Source organism: Elgaria multicarinata, chromosome 2 (genome assembly GCF_023053635.1).
Source record: "Elgaria multicarinata webbii isolate HBS135686 ecotype San Diego chromosome 2, rElgMul1.1.pri, whole genome shotgun sequence".
Lineage (NCBI taxonomy): Eukaryota > Metazoa > Chordata > Lepidosauria > Squamata > Anguidae > Elgaria > Elgaria multicarinata.
The window spans coordinates 4006244-4025542 of NC_086172.1; the positions used below are offsets into that span (position 1 = coordinate 4006244).

A 19299-nucleotide genomic window follows, 5' to 3' on the forward strand; every position below is an offset into this window, starting at 1 on the left:
TAGCATCTGATAAGTAGGATACAAAGAATTTCTAATCTAGTTTCTGTGTTGGAATGTGAGCATGGATTAGTGGAATAATTTTGCTTCACTTGAAATCAATGACTGGAAGACGAAGTGCAATGGATTCTATGGCCATAAGGGGGGAAATAAAGTTTGATGAAAAACAGCCATGGAATAATGTGATACAATGTACTGAAACAATGTGCAAATGCAGGGCTTCCCATCCCTTCGCCATAGTTAAAGGATCAGGAATGAGTCATGATTTGCGCCTCCTCCACTCTCATGCATATCCGCCGTTTCATCCTTGGCCATAGTTTCTCCCCAACATTAACCATGGTTAACACTAGCCAGATTATGGCAATCTAGAATTTTCAAATAGGGTTTAAATCTGGAATTAAAATTAGGAACACTCTGGTTTAATCTTGGGGAGGCGGAATGTATGGTCTTTGATCTATTCCTGATCTCTTAATCATAGGTAAAGCATGGGACATCTTCTTTCTACCCTGGGCCTATGTAAGAGAGAAAAAGAAGAGAGAGAAGGACAGGACAAGAGGAAAAGTGTTCCAAGAGAATTCTAAATATAGATGCAAAATGTATAAAATCATTGACTAGCATTTATAGAAAAGGATTAAAAGAATTATGAACTCAAACAGACTATCTTTAAACTTTAAGTCAAAAATGGTAACTTTACAGACCTCTCAGGATTATATAGATTCATTAGCCTATTTTTTCACCACCACAATTACATGTACTGTATGTGAGACAATGTAGAGCTTTGCAAGATGCCAGAAGTCAAGCTTTGCAGATAGTAGGGCTGGACTTTTGATTAGTCAAAAATATTTGCCAATGAACTATTCAAAGATTAATCAAATAATCGCTCCTGGATTCATGATACCATGATACTTTTTTGAAAAGGCAGACTCCCCAGTTACACAAGAGTATTCTTGGTAAGAATGGCTCGGTATCCTACTTCTCAGAGAACAGTCCTTTATTTTGGAGAGGTGGCAGAGAACAATCCTCTATCTCAAGGTATCCTCTATTTGAAAGGGTGCCCAGTCCTAGTCTGGTTTGAAGTTAAAGAACCTTAAGGCAGGGGGAACCACAGGGGCCTTGAAGCTGTCCATCAACACTCAGCACCTGGACAGCAGACTGAGCGAGCACAGGAGTCACTTAGGCAGTCTTCTCAACTATGGTGAGATGTATTGTATTTCTATTTAAACGATAATTATTTTTTAAATTTGCACCTATAATATAAATTTATATATGCAAATTGGTGTCCTCTTTTTGGTGATGCATCTCTTTTTTTAGCAATGTGTAAGTAGGGATGGCGCAGGTGTCTGATTAGGGCTTGAAGCTCAGCAAGAAATTGCTGGCTTGGCCCTCCAGATGCCAGTTAGTGGCCCCCAGTGCTTGCCTAACTGGGGGGCATAGTGAGCTGGGTAAGCGTGTGGGTGCCCAATCTCTTATCAAGACACCACTTTCTGCAGAAATGGCAGGCCATTCTTGTATGTAAATGTTCCATTTGTGCAAATAGCAGCCTTAAAGGGGCTATGTACACAAAATTCCAGATATGTTCGCCTATAATGTTGTGCACAGAGCCCCTTTAAGCTTCAGTTTTCAGAAATGGGACATTTACAGACATGAATGAGTTGCCATTTCTGTGGAAAGTGGTGGTTTGCCGATGAAGCGGGCGCTCCTATGCCACTGCCGAGCACCCGCAGACCACTCAGAAGCTTGCCCTGGCCCTGCGCTGTTTGCAGGGGTCACATAAGTGGCAGGGGCTCGACAAATGCTGTGCAGGGAGGGCACGTCCATCCATTTGTGTAAGTGGCCACCCTAATTCTTGGTGTCATGAAATATTTAGCTGTGTTCAAATAAGAAGTAGTCATTCAAGGTCAATTATTTTACCAATTACTGGTCAGTTTCACCCAGCAGGAATTGTAGCTTCTTCTACTAGAGCAAGCATGCAGAACTGCCAGCTTAAGGGAGGAACTCAGCTAGCCACTTTTTTGTCCCCTACATGGCAGTTCATGGGGGGTGGGGGTGGGGGTGGGTTCCACTGCCAGTGTGCTAGCTTAGGTAGGGATGCAAAAAGGATTTGCAGGGTTCACACCATGCCTGCCCTAGCTGGACTGCAGATTCGACAGCAGTTGCCCATTCTAAATTTTGTGTCTTCCCCTTTATGCTGGAGATAATAGGAAACAAAAGAGTAGTTTGTCACTCTAATTTAGTATTGGGCAGAAGAGGGATAAACTGCAGGGGGAGTGGATTGACTAATCTAAGTGGAAAATAACATTTTGCTTGGGAAATTAATTTTAAAAATTGATGAGAATCTATTTGGTGAGAAATTGGATGGGAAATCAATTTAGGAAAACTAGTAAATTAACTGAAAATAAACTGATTTGGGTGAGGGTGGTTGGGGCTCAGTATCCTGGCCCCTGTCTATACGACAACGAGATTGCTCCTCATTAAATATAAAACCGAATTTTCGTAGATTCAAATCTACGCAACGAGTGTCACACTGCAGGATCAACAGCGAGCGAGGGAAAGGAACGAGGCAGCACAAGAGGATACGAGGGGGGGAAGCAGAGCACTGAAAACAACATGTCTCCTACCTCTGGCTGCCCGTTTCCCCCTGTTTGTTTTCATAGTTAATATAAGCTCTGGAGAGTCATAGAATTAAAAAATGAAAGGGCGCGAAGGAATGAGGGAGCCAGAGGAGGATGTGATAGATGGGAAGGCGGGAGCTCAGCCAATCACTTTGTCCTGCCCTGGAAGATACACCCACATATCAAAAGGCGATTTAACTCCCCTGACGACACATCAGTTTAACGTGGTGTACATTTGGACATTGCTCAAAAGTCACGTTAAATCGCAACTGTAAATATGCACATTATCGGGTTAAAAACACAGCGCTGCTGCGAATGGACAGAAGCATCATGTGTCCTAAAATGTGAATCTGCACATTTATTTCGATGTAAAGAGCCTGTGTAGATGTGCCTCTGCTCTGTTTTATACTCAGTAGTTGCTTGGACAAGTTATTTGTCTCTCAACCTCACTAATTTGCTTTCTCTAAAATAGATGTTGCTGCAGAAAATGTGGGGTCAAAGAGGCAATTTGGTTTGGGGGCTAAAAACTCCACTTCTTTCTTGCACGTAGTTTGCAGTCTTTTTGGTTACTCCAAAGTTAGCCTGTAGAGCCCCAATCCAGACCACCACATGGGAACAGGGGAAGTTTAATCCCTCCCTCCACAGTCACTTCTCATCCGAAATCTCTCCCCCTTGGATGGCAATTTAAAGAGGGGACTGAAAGCCTCCAACAGTGCCAATAGAGATCCTGTCCCCCAAATGGGGATTCAGTCAAAATTCAGGAGGGAAGCCATCTGGAGAGGGAAAGATTACACTTCCTTTCCTTGAAAGCACTGGTCCAGGTCTATGCTAACCCTGGAATAAATAAAAAGGAGAAGGAGAGCTGCATGTTATATAGTTAATGTGATATACAGTTTAACCCCTAGACCATAGCCAACTTGGGGGTTGTCTATACGCCTTCAAAGCCTCACAGTGGCTGTGAATCGGCACTCCATCGGTTATATGACGCAGCTTCCAATTCTCAGCCACCGCAAGGCTTTCCCCACCAAGCTGCAGTGTAAAAAAGCCGAGGACTTACCCTGACTTTTTCCCTTGGGAGGACTTACCCCGACTTTTTACGTTGCGTGACCGCACTCCAGGGTCTATCCAGGAGACATTTCGGGATGGATGGCGACCCTGATTGGTCACTGGACGCAGGGAAAAGCGCAGAGGGTGTGCTCTAGTACCCACAAACCTCGTGCTCCCTGCTAGTATGGGGATTTCCTGACCCACCCACCCCACAGCAGCGATAACACGGAGTTTCAGCAGCAAGGAGTGGTGAAGCGGCACTATGAAGGCAGGGCCTTGTTTTGAAATGTCAAGAGAATTGTTGATATACAATTCTCATTTCCTCATCCTTGAACCTGATACCAATATCCAACTTGTACGATTTGCAAGAAATTCTCTTAAGAGCAGGCAGCATACTTTTTCCTTCATTCCTGCCTACTGAACAACAGCCAGAGGCAATACCACCCAGAAACAAAGTTATTATTTTAGAATCCTAGCATGTTGCTTCCCTCTTCATGCTGGAAAAGGAACTAATATGTATTATGAAATTTAAAGTTACTGTATTATTTCCATGGATGCAGAAAAGATTAATTGTGATCCTCTTTCTACTTACAAGACAAGGTTTGTTAAATTAGTTATGTAAGCAAAAGAAGGATTACAATGACTCTTTTCTGCATGCATACAAAAATAAACTAGGGGTGTATGTCTCATTGGTCTTATTGGAGCCTATAGGAGTCTTCCTCCTGATGTAAATAGCAGCTGTGGAGGCCCCCAATCCTGATCAGGACCATGGCATAAGCAAAGGTTAATGTCCCCCCTTACCAGCTGCCATGGTTCTGAGTCAGAGCACGGCCCTGGCAGCTGGAACTCACTTTTTAAAAAGCATTCACACAACTAGCAATTGCATGAATAATGTCACGTTGAGTTTGGCACATTGCATCCACACATCCTTTCTGTTAAGGGTGTATAGGGCAGCAGCCCCTATTAACTCAAGATGAATGGGACTAGCTTTCACTCAAAAGTTTAGGATCTTGGTCCCAAACTTAATAAAATGAAAGCTGTAGTGGACTAATGCTTGGATCAAGTCGAGAGACAAATGCCTCTGTGAAGATGCCCACATATCTAGTTATTTGCCCCAGATACTGAAAAAAGCTGTTAGTGTCTCAAAAAAATATCGAAGGCTGCATTCCCATACATACTTCTCTGGGAATAAGTCCCATTGAACTCAATGGGGCTAACTTCTGAGGAGATTATGTAGAGGATTGCACAATAAGAGGCTGGACTTCATTATATTCTTATAAATAGAATCAAAGGTCCTAGTTGAAATTCATTTTCCAAAGTTCATAGAATCATAGAATAGCAGAGTTGGAAGGGGCCTACAAGGCCATCGAGTCCAACCCCCTGCTCAATGCAGGAATCCACCCTAAAGCATCCCCGACAGATACTTGTCCAGCTGCCTCTTGAAGGCCTCTAGTGTGGGAGAGCCCACAACCTCCCTAGGTAACTGATTCCATTGTCATACTGCTCTAACAGTCAGGAAGTTTTTCCTGATGTCCAGCTGGAATCTGGCTTCCTTTAACTTGGAATAACTCCTTCCGTTATTCCGTGTCCTGCACTCTGGGAGGATTGAGAAGAGATCCTGGCCCTCCTCTGTCTGACAATCTTTTAAGTATTTGAAGAGTGCTATCATGTCTCCCCTCAATCTTCTCTTCTCCAGGCTAAACATGCCCAGTTCTTTCAGTCTCTCTTCATAGGGCTTTGTTTCCAGACCCCTGATCATCCTGGTTGCCCTCCTCTGAACACGCTCCAGCTTGTCTGCGTCCTTCTTGAATTGTGGAGCCCAGAACTGGACGCAATACTCTAGATGAGGCCTAACCAGGGCCGAATAGAGAGGAACCAGTACCTCACGTGATTGGGAAGCTATACTTCTATTAATGCAGCCCAGAATAGCATTTGCCTTTCTTGCAGCCATATCGCACTGTTGGCTCATATTCAGCTTGCAATCTACAACAATTCCAAGATCCTTCTCATTTGTAGTATTGCTGAGCCAAGTATCCCCCATCTTGTAACTGTGCCTTTGGTTTCTATTTCCTAAATGTAGAACTTGGCATTTATCCCTATTAAATTTCATCCTGTTGTTTTCAGCCCAGCACTCCAGCCTATCAAGATCACTTTGAAATTTTTAAGTTAATGCTAAGCAATCACTTCAGATGTCTGCAAAACACAGAATTACTGGAAACAAAGATAAAATGTACCTTTTCAAGGAGGATGGAGTTAGGTCTTATTTGATAGCTTCAAGATTATACTATTTACAGGGTTCCTGTAAGAATCTTTAATAACTGTTTTATCAGTTAAAACTATCACAGAGGGTTTAGAAAAATGCAACTACTAAAATGCTCTTTTATACAGTAATTAAAAATACAGGAGCTCTGTCCTCATTTATCTAGTCACTTAGTGACATGCATGTAATGGTGCTATATAAATAAATAATAATAATAATTAAAATCCTATATATGTTAACTTAGACATAGTCCCACTGTGTCCAATGGGGCTTACTCATAGAGAAGTGTGCAAAGATTCTAGAGTCCTACTTACTATTCTGATTTGAAACTCGTGTCATTAAGTTGTTTGAAAAGACAAGACACCCAGTGCATCTAAAAAGCTCTACTTTCAAGCCTAACCCTCATCACTGCCTCCAGTAGCAAACTCAGGCAGCTGAGAACCAACAGGATTGTAAGCAGACCAGGGCCATTGAGAAATAAGAGGGAGATATCAGCCATGCTTCGAGGAACTCCAAGCTGGGCAGAAGTACATAACTCTCCCTCCCCACCCCAGAGAGTGAATGGGGAGAGATGGAAAATTAGCGGTGATAGTGGAAATGGAATGGAATATCCTGGAAGAGAGCATGGTTCACTAGCTGGAACTCTGAACTAGCTGAAACCCTCCACTCTGCAACAGTTTGCTGTAGGTCCCACTTCTTATATAGTTTACTGCTATCACTGTTGTTGTGGTCTTTAAAATAACCCCTTCCCCTCACCCCTGAAAACTGTTGCTTTCCATACTGATCTCTCAGCACAGATTTTAAAAACCTTTCTACATTTCCTGACTGTGCCAGTGCTTCCTGTTGCTTGGTCCCAAACTTCCAAACTCTTTTCATGCAAACACAATCCTTGCTCCATCCCATGCAAAGGGCCATTGCATATGCATGTATAGAGGCACGCTCCACAACATTGCTGAATATACTACACAAAGTTTTGTTTTGCATACAATCTTCCTTGCCACATGACTAATTCTTACAGTGATATTTATCAGATGCAATGGAAAAGATTAAATTGGGATCACTAAATCCTTCATCTCACTTACCCTTTTATTGTGGTTCTCCCTAGAATTATCCTACTTCGTTTATATAGTGCTTCTATACCGTATGAAAACTTGCAAACTTACACCTCTCCTGTAGCGCATTGCTGTTACCCTGCTGAGGTTCACTCTCACACCTTGTTGTTTTCACCCTGGCCTCGCCCATTGATCTCCTTTGTACCTCCCCCTACAGTATATTGATTGTTGTAAGTTGGACAACTCCCCCTCCATTCATGCTGTCCGAAAACCTCCCTCCCCCTTCCATGATCTGCATGTGTATGGGCATTGTTCTATATGTGTTTACTCAGAAGTAAGACTCTCTCTGTTCAATGGGCTTTCCTCAAAGGTAAGCCAGCATGCGATGTTAGCAGTTGAAATCAGTGGGATTTATTTTTGAGTAAGGGAACCAGCACATCTGTAGTTCATGAAGTTGAAGATGCAAGCAAGCAAGCAAGCACACACGCACACCACCACCACCACTTTGCGGGCTGGCTTTCTTTCCCGCTTCTCCAAGAGAAGGAGCCATGATCGGTGGCTGCTCGTCCTCCCCTCTCCTCGGCTGGGAGTTGGGCCTGATACTCCCCCAGATCTGAGATAAAAGGGGGCAGGAAAGAGAAACAGAGGGAGGGGGCTGAAAAGATTTCCCCTCTTTCTGCACCCTTTTCCTAAGGAGGAGCCACAGAGGGAGGGAGGGAGGGAGCCTCCGGGCAGGGTTAGGGGATTTACTTTACTCAAAAGTAAATCCCATTGATTTCAACTGCTAACATGACATGCTGCCCCTTGGTCTGTGCTTAGGAAAAGGGCACAGAAAGAGGGGAAATCTTTCCAGCCCTCCTTCTCTCCGTTCCTCTCCCATCCAAGCACAGACCAAGGGGCAGCAGATCACGCTAGCACTTGAAATCAATGAGATTTACTTTTGAGTAAAGTAAATCCCCTCACCCTGCCTGGAGACTCCCTCCCTTCATGGCTCCTCCTTAGGAAAAGCTCCCATGTGCGGAAAGAGGGGAAATCGTTCCACCACCACCCTTCACCATTTCTCCGCCCTCCAAGCACAGATCAAGGGGCATCATGTCATGTTAGCAGTTGAAAACAATGGGATTTACTTTTGAGTAAAGTAAATCCCATTGAAGATGCACAGCTTCGGATGTTCAAAGGAATGGAAATGTGATCCTACATTCCTCCACACTAGCAGACTATAAACTCCAACGGATTTGAGGTAGGAAATGTAAAAAATCATTTAAAAAATCAACAGATAACCCAATCTGGTTCAAATTCGGTATGCTGAAAGCTCTCCTTAATACTTACTACTGTGCCAATTTGGATTTCTTTATCTTTAAAATTGAGGGTGCTGCTGGCAAGGAGGGTGCAGTTCCCACATTTCTTTTAAAGTGAAAATGGAAGAAGCAGGGGGAGGAAGGATTTGAATTGGCAATTATTTATTTTATTATTTATTTATTTATTACATTTTTATACCGCCCAATAGCCGAAGCTCTCTGGGCGGTTCACATTAAAAACACCCCCTGGAGTCAAGACACACCCCTTTCTTTCATCAGCAATTCTGCCCCTTGAAAACACACCCACAGAACACCAGATTCAAGACGAGGGATGAAAGTACATGTTGCAGTTTGAGTAATGTCCTTTCACATGACCGGAAGAACCGTACTTTCTGCGCACCAAAACATTTCACTTCTTTTGGCTAAGAAGTGCAATTAAAGCAGGATGCATGGGAGTACTTCACAATAAAAGGAGATAGTAAGCTGGAAAACTTCGGAGTCCTTTGCATGCAATTCGCAGTGATTGCACAGAATAACGCTGGTGTGATAAAGCTCTAATAGTGTTTTGATAGAATCACTTTAAAGAAACATGACAGCATTTTTCCTGGTCAATACATTACCAACCATATTACCCATTCCTGTCCATCTGCACACTACCAAGAAATGGAAATATCACTTGCTCCAGCATAGTTCTTGGTTACCTGTGGCTACTGGGCTAGTGCTTAATTTAAAGGCTGATTTAGAGAACAATCCTGCCTTCAGGCTATTCCTGCAGGATAGGGAGACGATGCGAAGACACACATATGCAGTACCCCCACACAGGTAATATAGAGGGGTAGCTGATATCTTAAAGTGGGTACTTTCACACAACCTCCATCCCACCGTGAGCACTCCCAAGCATGTGGCCTCCAGTGTACCTCTATTCATTCACTCACATACACCATTCACAAATACATCCCATTCATTCAGTTGAGGACCAGGAAAGGGAGGAAGAAGGAGGTGCACTCCTCGAGCGAACAGCTCAGTTGGAATCCACTCTCCTGCCCCTCTCCATTCTCTGAAATGGCAGTGGCTTAGGGAGATGTCAGGACTTCTGGGAGGGGCCTCACTGGAGGCCTTCACAGGCCACCAGGGAAGGCCCAGCACACCAACTTTGACCTGCAGGCAGGAGAGTCTCCAACCCTGCCCTGGGGTATTTTCAGGCCTTAGCTAGACCTAAGGATTATCGCAGGCAAATGGAGGGTTCGTCCCTGCCTGCTCCCGGTATCCCCTGTGTGTCATTTGGATGTACCGGGACGATCCCGGGATATAGGCCTGGTCTAGCCATGGCCTCAGTCAGATCGGGCATTATACCACTAGGCTTCTAGTTGACACCTCCTGGCTACATATCCCTTTGCTCTACTGTATACTGGGCCCTTCAAGACAGGCTGGGAGGCCACTGGGGAGCAACTTGAAGCCACATCACTTGATGGATATTGAAGCCACATCACTTGATGGAGCAAGAGAAGAAGGAAGAAGAGCCATTACCTCTCTTGAATAACTTCTCCTTTTACCCCAACACCTCCAAACATATCACCCCTGCCAGATATTGAGCCTGTACTGAGGCTCCAAAGCCACAGCGATCTCCTCTCCAGGACAAACACATCCTCTCAGCCCTCCCAACAACTCAACTGAATTCTCCACTCTTCCCTGTGGCCCTCTCCTTGCAAACAGCTTGTCCTCCTCTCATAGGCACTGATAAACCTGTGCTTTGTGGAGTGTTTGCATGTGATCTGTTCTTCTAATGAACCTGAGCCCTTCTCCTGGGGGTTCTCCCCACTGGTTTATAGAGCTAGTTATGCCTTGATACAGGAATGGTACTCCCTTTTCCATGTTTGCAGGCTGTATTGGGCTGCCAAGTGATTCTGCAGGAAACCCCAGAGTTAGCGGCTATAGCCAGTCCATGTCATTACATGTGTTCATTCACACTTCCATTGTTTCCGTATTAGTTCGCATTTTAACACTCATGGAAAAAACATTTAAATACACTCTAACTGTATTTTCTCTCAATATTAAGTACATCTTGATATTTTGAGTCATGAACTGTATTGGAATGTTTGGAAAGTGCAAAGGCCAGTGAATAAGTAAGTTACAATCCACACATTTGTCTGGGAGGTAAGGATCAGGTCAGTTTGTATCAGAATTCATGAAGACTGAGAAGCCCTTTAGAGATTAAAGGGAAACTGTGTTTGCTTTCCGTAGATTTGGTTCTTGCTTTTCTTCCGCATTTGAAACGAGCTGAATTACACAAGAGGAGAGCAGCGACCACATGGTCTGTAATTTCAAACTTCCCAGCTCATACAGCGACCTCTAGTGGGCATTTTGTAGAGCAACTTCAACAGCATACGTCAGGAATTCCTGAGGTATTTCAGAAGAATCGGTTTTTCCAAGGTTTATTTTTAAGCAGAATAACTGAGAGGAGACATGCAGGAGATTCATGATGTCATCAAAATGATCCGCAAACTTCCGTGAGCATGCTATAAATCACTCATTTAAACAAGCCCTGAATCCTACAAGCATTCCTAAGTTCTGTCCTCTTTTGCCACGAGAGTCTACATTGGGAAAGGTATTGTGATCTCTTTTCAGCTGCCTGGTTGTGGACAGTGTGCATGTTGGGTTGGTAGGCTGTTGCCAAATGTTGATTGGTGCCTCTTCTGCAGGCCCAGTGTGGGGATGTCATCGGTGAGCAACCTCTGGATTAATGGGTGATAGTGAAATTACCAGATGCTGTGGTTATATCTATCTAGTGTTGCAACATTGGTTTATGTTTGTGCAGATATTGTACTAAAACAATATCTACACTGAAGCAGTAAGTTCACATTATTATGTCGTTTCCTTCCTGCATAGAATGCCATGTATGTGTATTTTGTATTTTAAAGATCAAAACAATTTAAATTCCATGTGGTTTCATTTATTTTGATGCTCAACTCTCTCTCTCTCAATTTTTTTTTGACTTGGGTGCCTCTCAGCAACATTTACTTGGGTTTGCATTAGGTTGCTTTTTTGTGTGGGATAGGTGGGGTTAGGATTAACACCAGTCTGCATATATTTTAGCATGTGTCATGGTCACTTCTACACTGACATTTACAAAAGCATGATGATATTAATTTCTTAGGTAATGAACTTGGGTTCTGGTTTATACAAAATAATGCTACAATGTTTTGCAAGATTGCCCCCAAATTTTCAGTTGTTTTAGATTGCATTAGATTGCACAGATTAACGCCTGTGAATAACACACTGATGTGGACTTTTAAGGTCACCACGGAACAAATTTATTTATTTATTTATTTATTTATTTATTTATTTATCATTGTGATCTCTGCACCCAAGATTCAAGTTATGCATTTTCTGTTAGCTAGAAAAATTATTTCTGAGGATTTTGCATCCATCCATTTTAGAAGGATTCTGAAACATCTCTTTATAAGGAAGATGAAAGTGGTATTAGCATTTTCTCTGACATTCTTGAAAAGAACAGGTTGCTTACCTGTAACTGTGGTTCTTTGAGTGGTCATCTGTGCAGTCACACATATGGGCTCTGCGCCTGCGCGGAGTCTGCCTCGGAAAGAACTTCTATAGCTAAGAATCTTGGCGGGAACCCCTCCCCCGCTGCTATGTGCGCATGTCTGAGGGGTTCCCGCCCAAACCCTCAGTTCGAATGAGACCCCCTTGCGGCCTCAGTACCGAGGGATACTGTTTTCAACTTGTCTGTATGAGATCCTTCGTACTTCCACCTAGAGGGGTAGGTGGGTGGGTTGTGTGACTGCACAGATGACCACTCGAAGAACCACAGTTACAGGTAAGCAACCTGTTCTTCTTCATCGTGGTCTCTGTGCATCACACATATGGGCGATTAGCGAGCTAAACTTACCGGAGGTGGGTAGGTGGTTCTTTTAGTTGCAGATGGATGATAGCACTGCCCTGCCGAAAGTGCAGTCCGCACGTGCTCTGATGTCCAACTTGTAATGTTTCACGAAGGTGGTTGGTCTTGCCAATGTCACTGTTCTACAAATTTCTGGAATTGAAATTCCTCTTAGAAAAGCAGATGATGTCGCCATTGCTCTTGTTGAATGGCCTCTTACTGCTGTTGGAGGTTCCAATTTTGCCAATCTGTACACTAGTTGAATTGTCTGTACTAGCCAGGACAATAGTCTCTGTGCTGATACTGGCATGCCCTTTTTGCTTTGGCCATAGCATACAAAAAGGCGGTTTGACTTGCGGAATTGTTCTGTCCTCTCTTTGTAGAAGGCTAGGGCGCGCCTTACGTCAAGCATATGTAGGGTCTTTTCTAGACTTTGGGGATGGAAAAAAGGTAGGTAACACTATGTCTTGGTTTAGGTGGAAAGCCGATACTACCTTTGGAAGGAAGTGAGTGTCTGGTTTAAGTACGACTTTGTCTCTATGGAAGATGAGAAATGGTTCGTCTATGCGGAGTGCGCATAATTCACTGGCTCTTCTGGCTGATGTGATAGCTACTAAGAAAACTACCTTCCATGTTAGTAGCTGTAGGTTAGTTGTAGCCAGTGGTTCGAATGGTTTTTGTGTTAATTGGTGTAGTACCACCGAGAGGCTCCACGACGGGCATGGAGGGTGGGATAAAATTTTGCAGGCCTTTTAGGAATTGCTTTACCCTGGGGTGTGAGAAAAGGGTGTATCCTTCAATTTGATCATGGAATGCCGAAATGGCTGCTAAGTAGACCTTAATTGAATCAAACTGCAACCCTCCTTCCTTTAAATGTATTAAGGATAGGAGATGCTGAATTGAGCAGCTTGATGGGTTGAATCCTCTTTTTTCTGCAAATTGAGTAAAGGAATGCCACTTTCTATTGTATGATGATCGAGTTGATGGTTTTCTGGATGCGTCTAAGATGTCTTGAATCTTTCTTGTAGTATCGGCATCTACTGGGGAAATATCTTCCAAACTGTGAGGTGTAGCGATTCGATGTCTGGGTGCTGGATCTTGCCCTGGTTCTGGCTGAGTAGGTCTGATCTCACCGGGAGGTGGTAGAAATTGTGCTGAGACCTGTGTAGAAGCGTTGTGAACCAGTTTTGTCTGGGCCACCACGGTGCTAGTAGGATGCAATTTGTGTTGTCCTCTGCTATCTTGGCTAGGACTCTGGTAATTAATGGGAATGGGGGGGAAATGAAATATAGGTGGTAGGTCCAATTTTTCATGAAAGCGTCTCCCATTGACATCCACCCTTTCCCCCCTCTGCTGCAGAATTTGTTGCAGACCTTGTTGCTCTGTGTGGCAAACAGATCGATGTCCGGTTGACCCCAGATAGCTATGATGTCTGCTAGGATTGTGGGGTGTATTTCCCATTCGTGTGCCGTGCTTGTCTGTCTGCTCAGCCGGTCCGCTAAGTCGTTGTCGTGACCAGGGATGTGTACCGCTGTTAGAGATATCTTGCGGCGTATACACCATTCCCATATTAACAGGGTTAGTTTTGTCAGTGGGAGTGATCTGGTTCCGCCTTGTTTGTTGATATAGTACATTACGGTTGTATTGTCGGATGTGACCTGTATGTGGTGACCTCAAAGGTTTGAGTCGAGTGCTCTCAATGTCTTTTGAACTGCTTTGAGTTCTAGAAGATTGATATGGGCTTTTCTCTCCCTGGCTGTCCATATTCCCTGAACTTTTAAGGGTCCACAGTGTCCTCCCCATCCTGATTTGGACGCGTCTGTCATTATGATCTTTGTCGGTGTGGAGATCCCGAAAGGAATTCCCTTCGAGAGATCTTGAGAGATCTCTTGACTCCATGTGGCAGCTTTAGTTTGAGTGTCCTTGTGTCATGCCACGGTTTTAGGATTCTTGTGAACCAGAGTTGAAGGCGTCTCATTTTTAGACGTGCGAATGGAATAATTAATACTCTTGATGACATGAAACCTAACAGTCTTTGAAGGTCGTAGGCGTAAGTTTCTGTCTGCTGTAAAACTTCTTGCGTTAGAGTGATAATGTTCTCTGCTTTTTGTCTTGGCAGGAAGACTCGTCCGGATGGGGAGTGGAGTAGTGCTCCTATGAAGAGGATCGATCTCGTTGGATTTAGATTGGATTTTTTCTTGTTTATCTGGAGACCTAACTTGTGGAGCAGATGTGTCACTTGGTCTATGTCGTGGAGTAGACTTTCTCTTGAGTGGCCAACCAGTAGCCAGACGTCCAGGTATGGGTGTACATGGATGCCTTGCTTTCTTAGATGCGCGCACACTACCGCCATGCATTTTGTAAAAACGCGTGGAGCGGATGAAAGTCCAAAAGGGAGGACTGTGAATTGAAATGCCTTTGTTCCAATTGCGAATTTTTGTCTCAGTTGCCTTTGGCTGTTTTGTCTTTTTTGACGGTCTCTTAGCCAAGGCTGCTGTTTGCGCTCTCCCTGGGGTCGGAGGGTTAGTTTGTTGAACTATCCCTGACCTTGTTCGTGAGGTGGGAGGTGGGTGTAGTCGGAGTTGCCATACTTGGGGTCTCGACTGCTCTTAATGCCTTATTCCAGAGCTCTGCTCTGAGTTTGTCGGCACGATGCTTGCGCGTTTGTCTCGAAAACGCTTGGCAAGCTCCACACGTTTCCACGTTGTGGCTTTCTCCTAGGCAAGTGAGGCACAAACTGTGTCCATCTGCGGTTGGGAGTTTGCTCCCGCAGCGTGTGCACTTCTTGAATGGGTCCCGGAGGGCCATGCGCCTGAAGGCAGTGATCAAGGATCGCAATTCTGAAGAGATGTTCTCTACTAATCCTTCTATTGTTATTATAATGTTTTAAAACTTAGCTATTCTCTTTCTATCTCTAGGTAACACGAAGTCGTTCCCGACGATGCAGCCGCTATGGCGGTCAAAGAAGAACTGAGGGTTTGGGCAGGAACCCCTCAGACATGCGCACATAGCAGCGGGGGAGGGGTTCCCCCCAAGATTCTTAGCTATAGAAGTTCTTTCCGAGGCAGACTCCGCGCAGGCGCAGAGCCCATATGTGTGATGCACAGAGACCACGATGAAGAACAGTACATTATTAATGGCCTAAGAAAGGCACTGATACACTGTCCCTTTTAGGTATAGTGTAAGACCTCTAAGACTTAAAGCCTCATCCCACGTACACTTTTGTTCTGGTTTACCCTCGAATTATTTCATTTTGCTTATATAGTGCTTATGTAGTGCTTATATAGCATATGAAAACTTCTAATTTTGTATACTGCCCAGAGAGCTTCGGCTATTGGGCGGTATAGAAATGCAATAAATAAATAAATAAACAAACAAACAAACTTACATCTCCGCTGTAGCACATTGGGGAGATCCATTGAGGTTCACTCACAAGTGTTCTTATCCCCACCCCCCAGATTTTCTTTGTACGTCCTCCTACCGTTTATTGGTTGTTTGAAGTGGAGACAACTCCCCCTCTGATAACAGGAATTGGGATTTGCTTCTCTTGTTACTGAACACCAAAGTAGAATGTTACATAAGACTGCAGTGAACTCTTTTGCATGCTTACTCAGTAAATAAATCCCATTGAGTTCAATGGAATGTATTTCCAAATTAGAGCCCCTCGGATTGCATTCTTAATTTTTGCAACTTTAAAAAGGAAAATAACATGGGGTGGGCAGGGTGGGGGAGAGAAGCGAGGTAGGAAGTGGCCATATCAACTCCCAGGGTCCGGAGGAGGAGACTTCCAATGACAGAGAAATTGAGAGGGAAATCACAATTAGTGAGAGGATTAAGCCATCCTTTCCCATGTGGGGGCTCCCAATAAAAACTGGAACCCCCATTGTAAAAAGAAAAGAAAAGAAAAGAAAAAGGTGGGGAGATGCAGGATCCCCCCCATGCAGAACACTTCCATCTCTGCTTCCCCCTGCCATCCCCCACTCAGCTTCACATGCTCAAAGGAAAGAACACACACACACACACAGAGGGATTCATTCAGAAGCAGTCAAAGGACTTCGCTTGAAACTGACAAGACATTTGGGTGAAACTGACAAGCCTTTGAAGAGTGCACTCTGACAGACCTACAGTAAATAACAACATCTTCCTTTGCAGTGGAAAATGGTTAAAAACACACAAACAGATCTAAAGAGTCTCTCCCCCCCACCCCATCTTCCTTTCCTCCCTCACTGTCCAGTCTACTTGATTTGTATATATGTGGGTGAGGGTTGCTGCTGCAAATCCCGTTGATTTCAACCACTAACATGACATGCTGCCCCTTGGTCTGTGCTTCGGAAAAGGGCGCAGAAAGAGAGGGAAACCTTTCCAGCCCCCCCTTCCCTCCCCTCCAACCACAGACCAAGGGGCAGCAGGTCACGTTAGCAGTTGAAATCAATGGGATTTACTTTTGAGTAAAGTAAATCCCTTAATCCTGCCTGGAGGCTCCCTCCATGGCTCCAGCTTAGGAAAAGCTCCCAGGTGTGGAAAGAGGGGAAATCTTTCCACCACCACCCTTCACCATTTCTCTCCTCTCCAAGCACAAACCAAGGGGCAGCAGGTCACGTTATCAGTTAAAATCAATGGGATTTTTTGTATTTGTGCTTTTAACCTGTTGGTTGTTTTATTACTGTTTGAATTTTTGTGAACCGCCCAGAGAGCTTCGGCTATTGGGCGGTATAAAAATGTAATAAATAAATAAATATTACTTTTGAGTAAAGTAAATCCCATTGAAGATGCACAGTTTCGGATGTTCAAAGGCATGGAAATGCGATCCTAAGTTCCTCCGCACTAACAGACTATACAAGCTCCAATGGATTTGGGGGAGGAAATGTAAAAAATCATTAAAAAATCAACAGATAACCCAAATTTGGCATGCTGAAAGCTCTCCTCAATACCTACTACTGTGCCAATTTGGATCTTTTTATCTTTAAAAATGAGGGTGCTGCTGGCAAGGAGGGTGCAGTTCCCACATTTCTTTTAAAGTGAAAATGGATGAGTTAAGATGGAGGAAGCAGGAGGAGGAAGTATTTGAATTGTCAATTAAAAACACTTGCTGGAGACAAGACACACCCCTTTCTTTCATCAGCAATTCTGCCCCTTGAAAACACACCCACAGAACACCGGATTCAAAACGAGGGATGAAAGTACATGCTGCAGTTTGAGCGATGTACTTTCACATGCCCGGAAGAACCAGACTTTCCCCGCACCAAAATATTGCACTTCTTTTGGCTAAGAAGTGCAATTAAAGCAGGATGCATGGGAGTACTTCACAATAAAAGCAGATTATAAGCTGGAAAACTTCGGAATCCTTTGCACGCAATTCACAGTGATTGCAGAGTATAACGCTGGTGTGATAAAGCTCCAAGTCACTCCAGAGAGAAGAAAACAGGTTATGAATTCAATAAACTAAATTCTCTGCTGCCAGAGTATTTCCAATATTGTGAGTTATGGACGTAGACTGTTGTCCAATACATATGGAGAAGGGGGCAGAGGGGTTGCACTGCTGACCATGTTCCCTCGATGTCCCCTGAATGTCTGCAGATGGTAACAGCTGGACAGTCCTTCTACAAGCTGCTTCCACTGAAATGTCTTTCAGAGAGATGCAAAGGGTAATCCTCAGGCCGAGAACTAAATAGTTTGAGTAGTTTTGTAGAAGAGGTCTCCTCTTTCCTCTTGGACTAAGACATTATCAGTGTTGGTGACGTATTTAGAGGCGAACCCTTGTACCTGAGCAGATGCAGGGCTGGATCGCATATTATCATTCCATTGATGATGGAAGCAGTTCCATCAACAGAACTGGGATGGGTGTGGATCCCCCCTCCATACCTTCAAAATCTGCTTCAGAAAGCTGGGAAAGCCTCCGGAACAGATTTTAGGGTGGTGTGGAGGGCTACAGTGGGAAAGAGAGAGAGAAAATCAAGTCATGCTAGCCTTAGAACTTCTGTTGGGCTCTGGGTGAAGCAGGAGGTACACCACTGCTCCCCTTCAGATGTCCTGCCCAATCCACAGAAACAATTCAGGAGGAGAAGGAGAAGGAGCGGCGGCTTAGGCTGCCTTGCTGCCCCTTCAAATTACCATCTCAGCTATGTTTTATGATGCTCTTGGCATGTACATAATGTCTTGTTTAGGTGAGTAGTGTCAGCTGAACTGTCTTGCAACTATTCCCACAAGGAAGTTGCACTCAGGGATACTAAAAAAGTTTGAGTACATTCTAACTTGTGGAACCTTCTTTAATTTTGAATTCCATCAGTTTTATTACATATAGCCCAGGTTCTTATATGACAAAAGAGGCAATAGTCAGTCTCTCTCTCTCTCTCTCTCTCTCTCTCTCTCTCTCTCTCTCTCTCTCTTTCTCTCTCTCTCACACACACACACATGGAAGTTGAACAAGCCAATCAAAATCAATTTATCATGAGGATAGTTTACAGCAACACCTTTTGGAACTTTGCTTTAATCTTTTTAGCAGCCACAGTGAATGAAGCTACTTGATTGGATACATAAATATGAATATCTAGAAGTAGTTTACACATTTGCTCAGCCAATGTTCTATCAGACATTCCTTCCAACAAAGGTGCAAAGAATATGTAATGAACAATATCCTCTATTTGCAGAGACCTGCATATTCAAAGATGATGAACTATGTGAACATTGTCTGGAAACATATTCCCACAAATGTCTTCCTTGGCTCAGAGTGAGTCAAGGAATTAAAATAATGAGAGAAAAATCACTCTATAAGATGGTTATAAAAGATGGTTCCAACTACTAAATCCTGATTGTTGAATGGCTTCCACATCTTTGTGAGTATATTGTAAGTATAACTGATCTCTGATTTAAATCTTAGATACACTTAAATGAAAAGAAGCCAATGAGAGAGAAAAAATGAGCCAGTGTTTCAAAACAGGAAAAAGCCCAACCACCCCGTCGTTCTGTTCTAAATATCAAAGTTTAGTCAAATGGTAGTCCAGCATATTGCTCATTTTTTAAAAAGAAAAGAAAATGGCCTTGAGTACTTTGATTAAAACTGATATAATGCATAGCAAGTTTTCAACCTAGCTGTAGGACAAAGAATAACCTAATTTTACTGGAATCCAATGACATG

The 19299-nt window shown here is 43.7% G+C and overlaps 1 protein-coding gene across 8 annotated transcripts in view; it reads right to left on the reverse strand.

Annotated features, from left to right (window-relative positions):
- RUNX2 (RUNX family transcription factor 2) overlaps nt 1-19299 on the reverse strand; it is a 346128-nt gene that overhangs the window by 100362 nt on the left and 226467 nt on the right. The window lies entirely within an intron of this gene.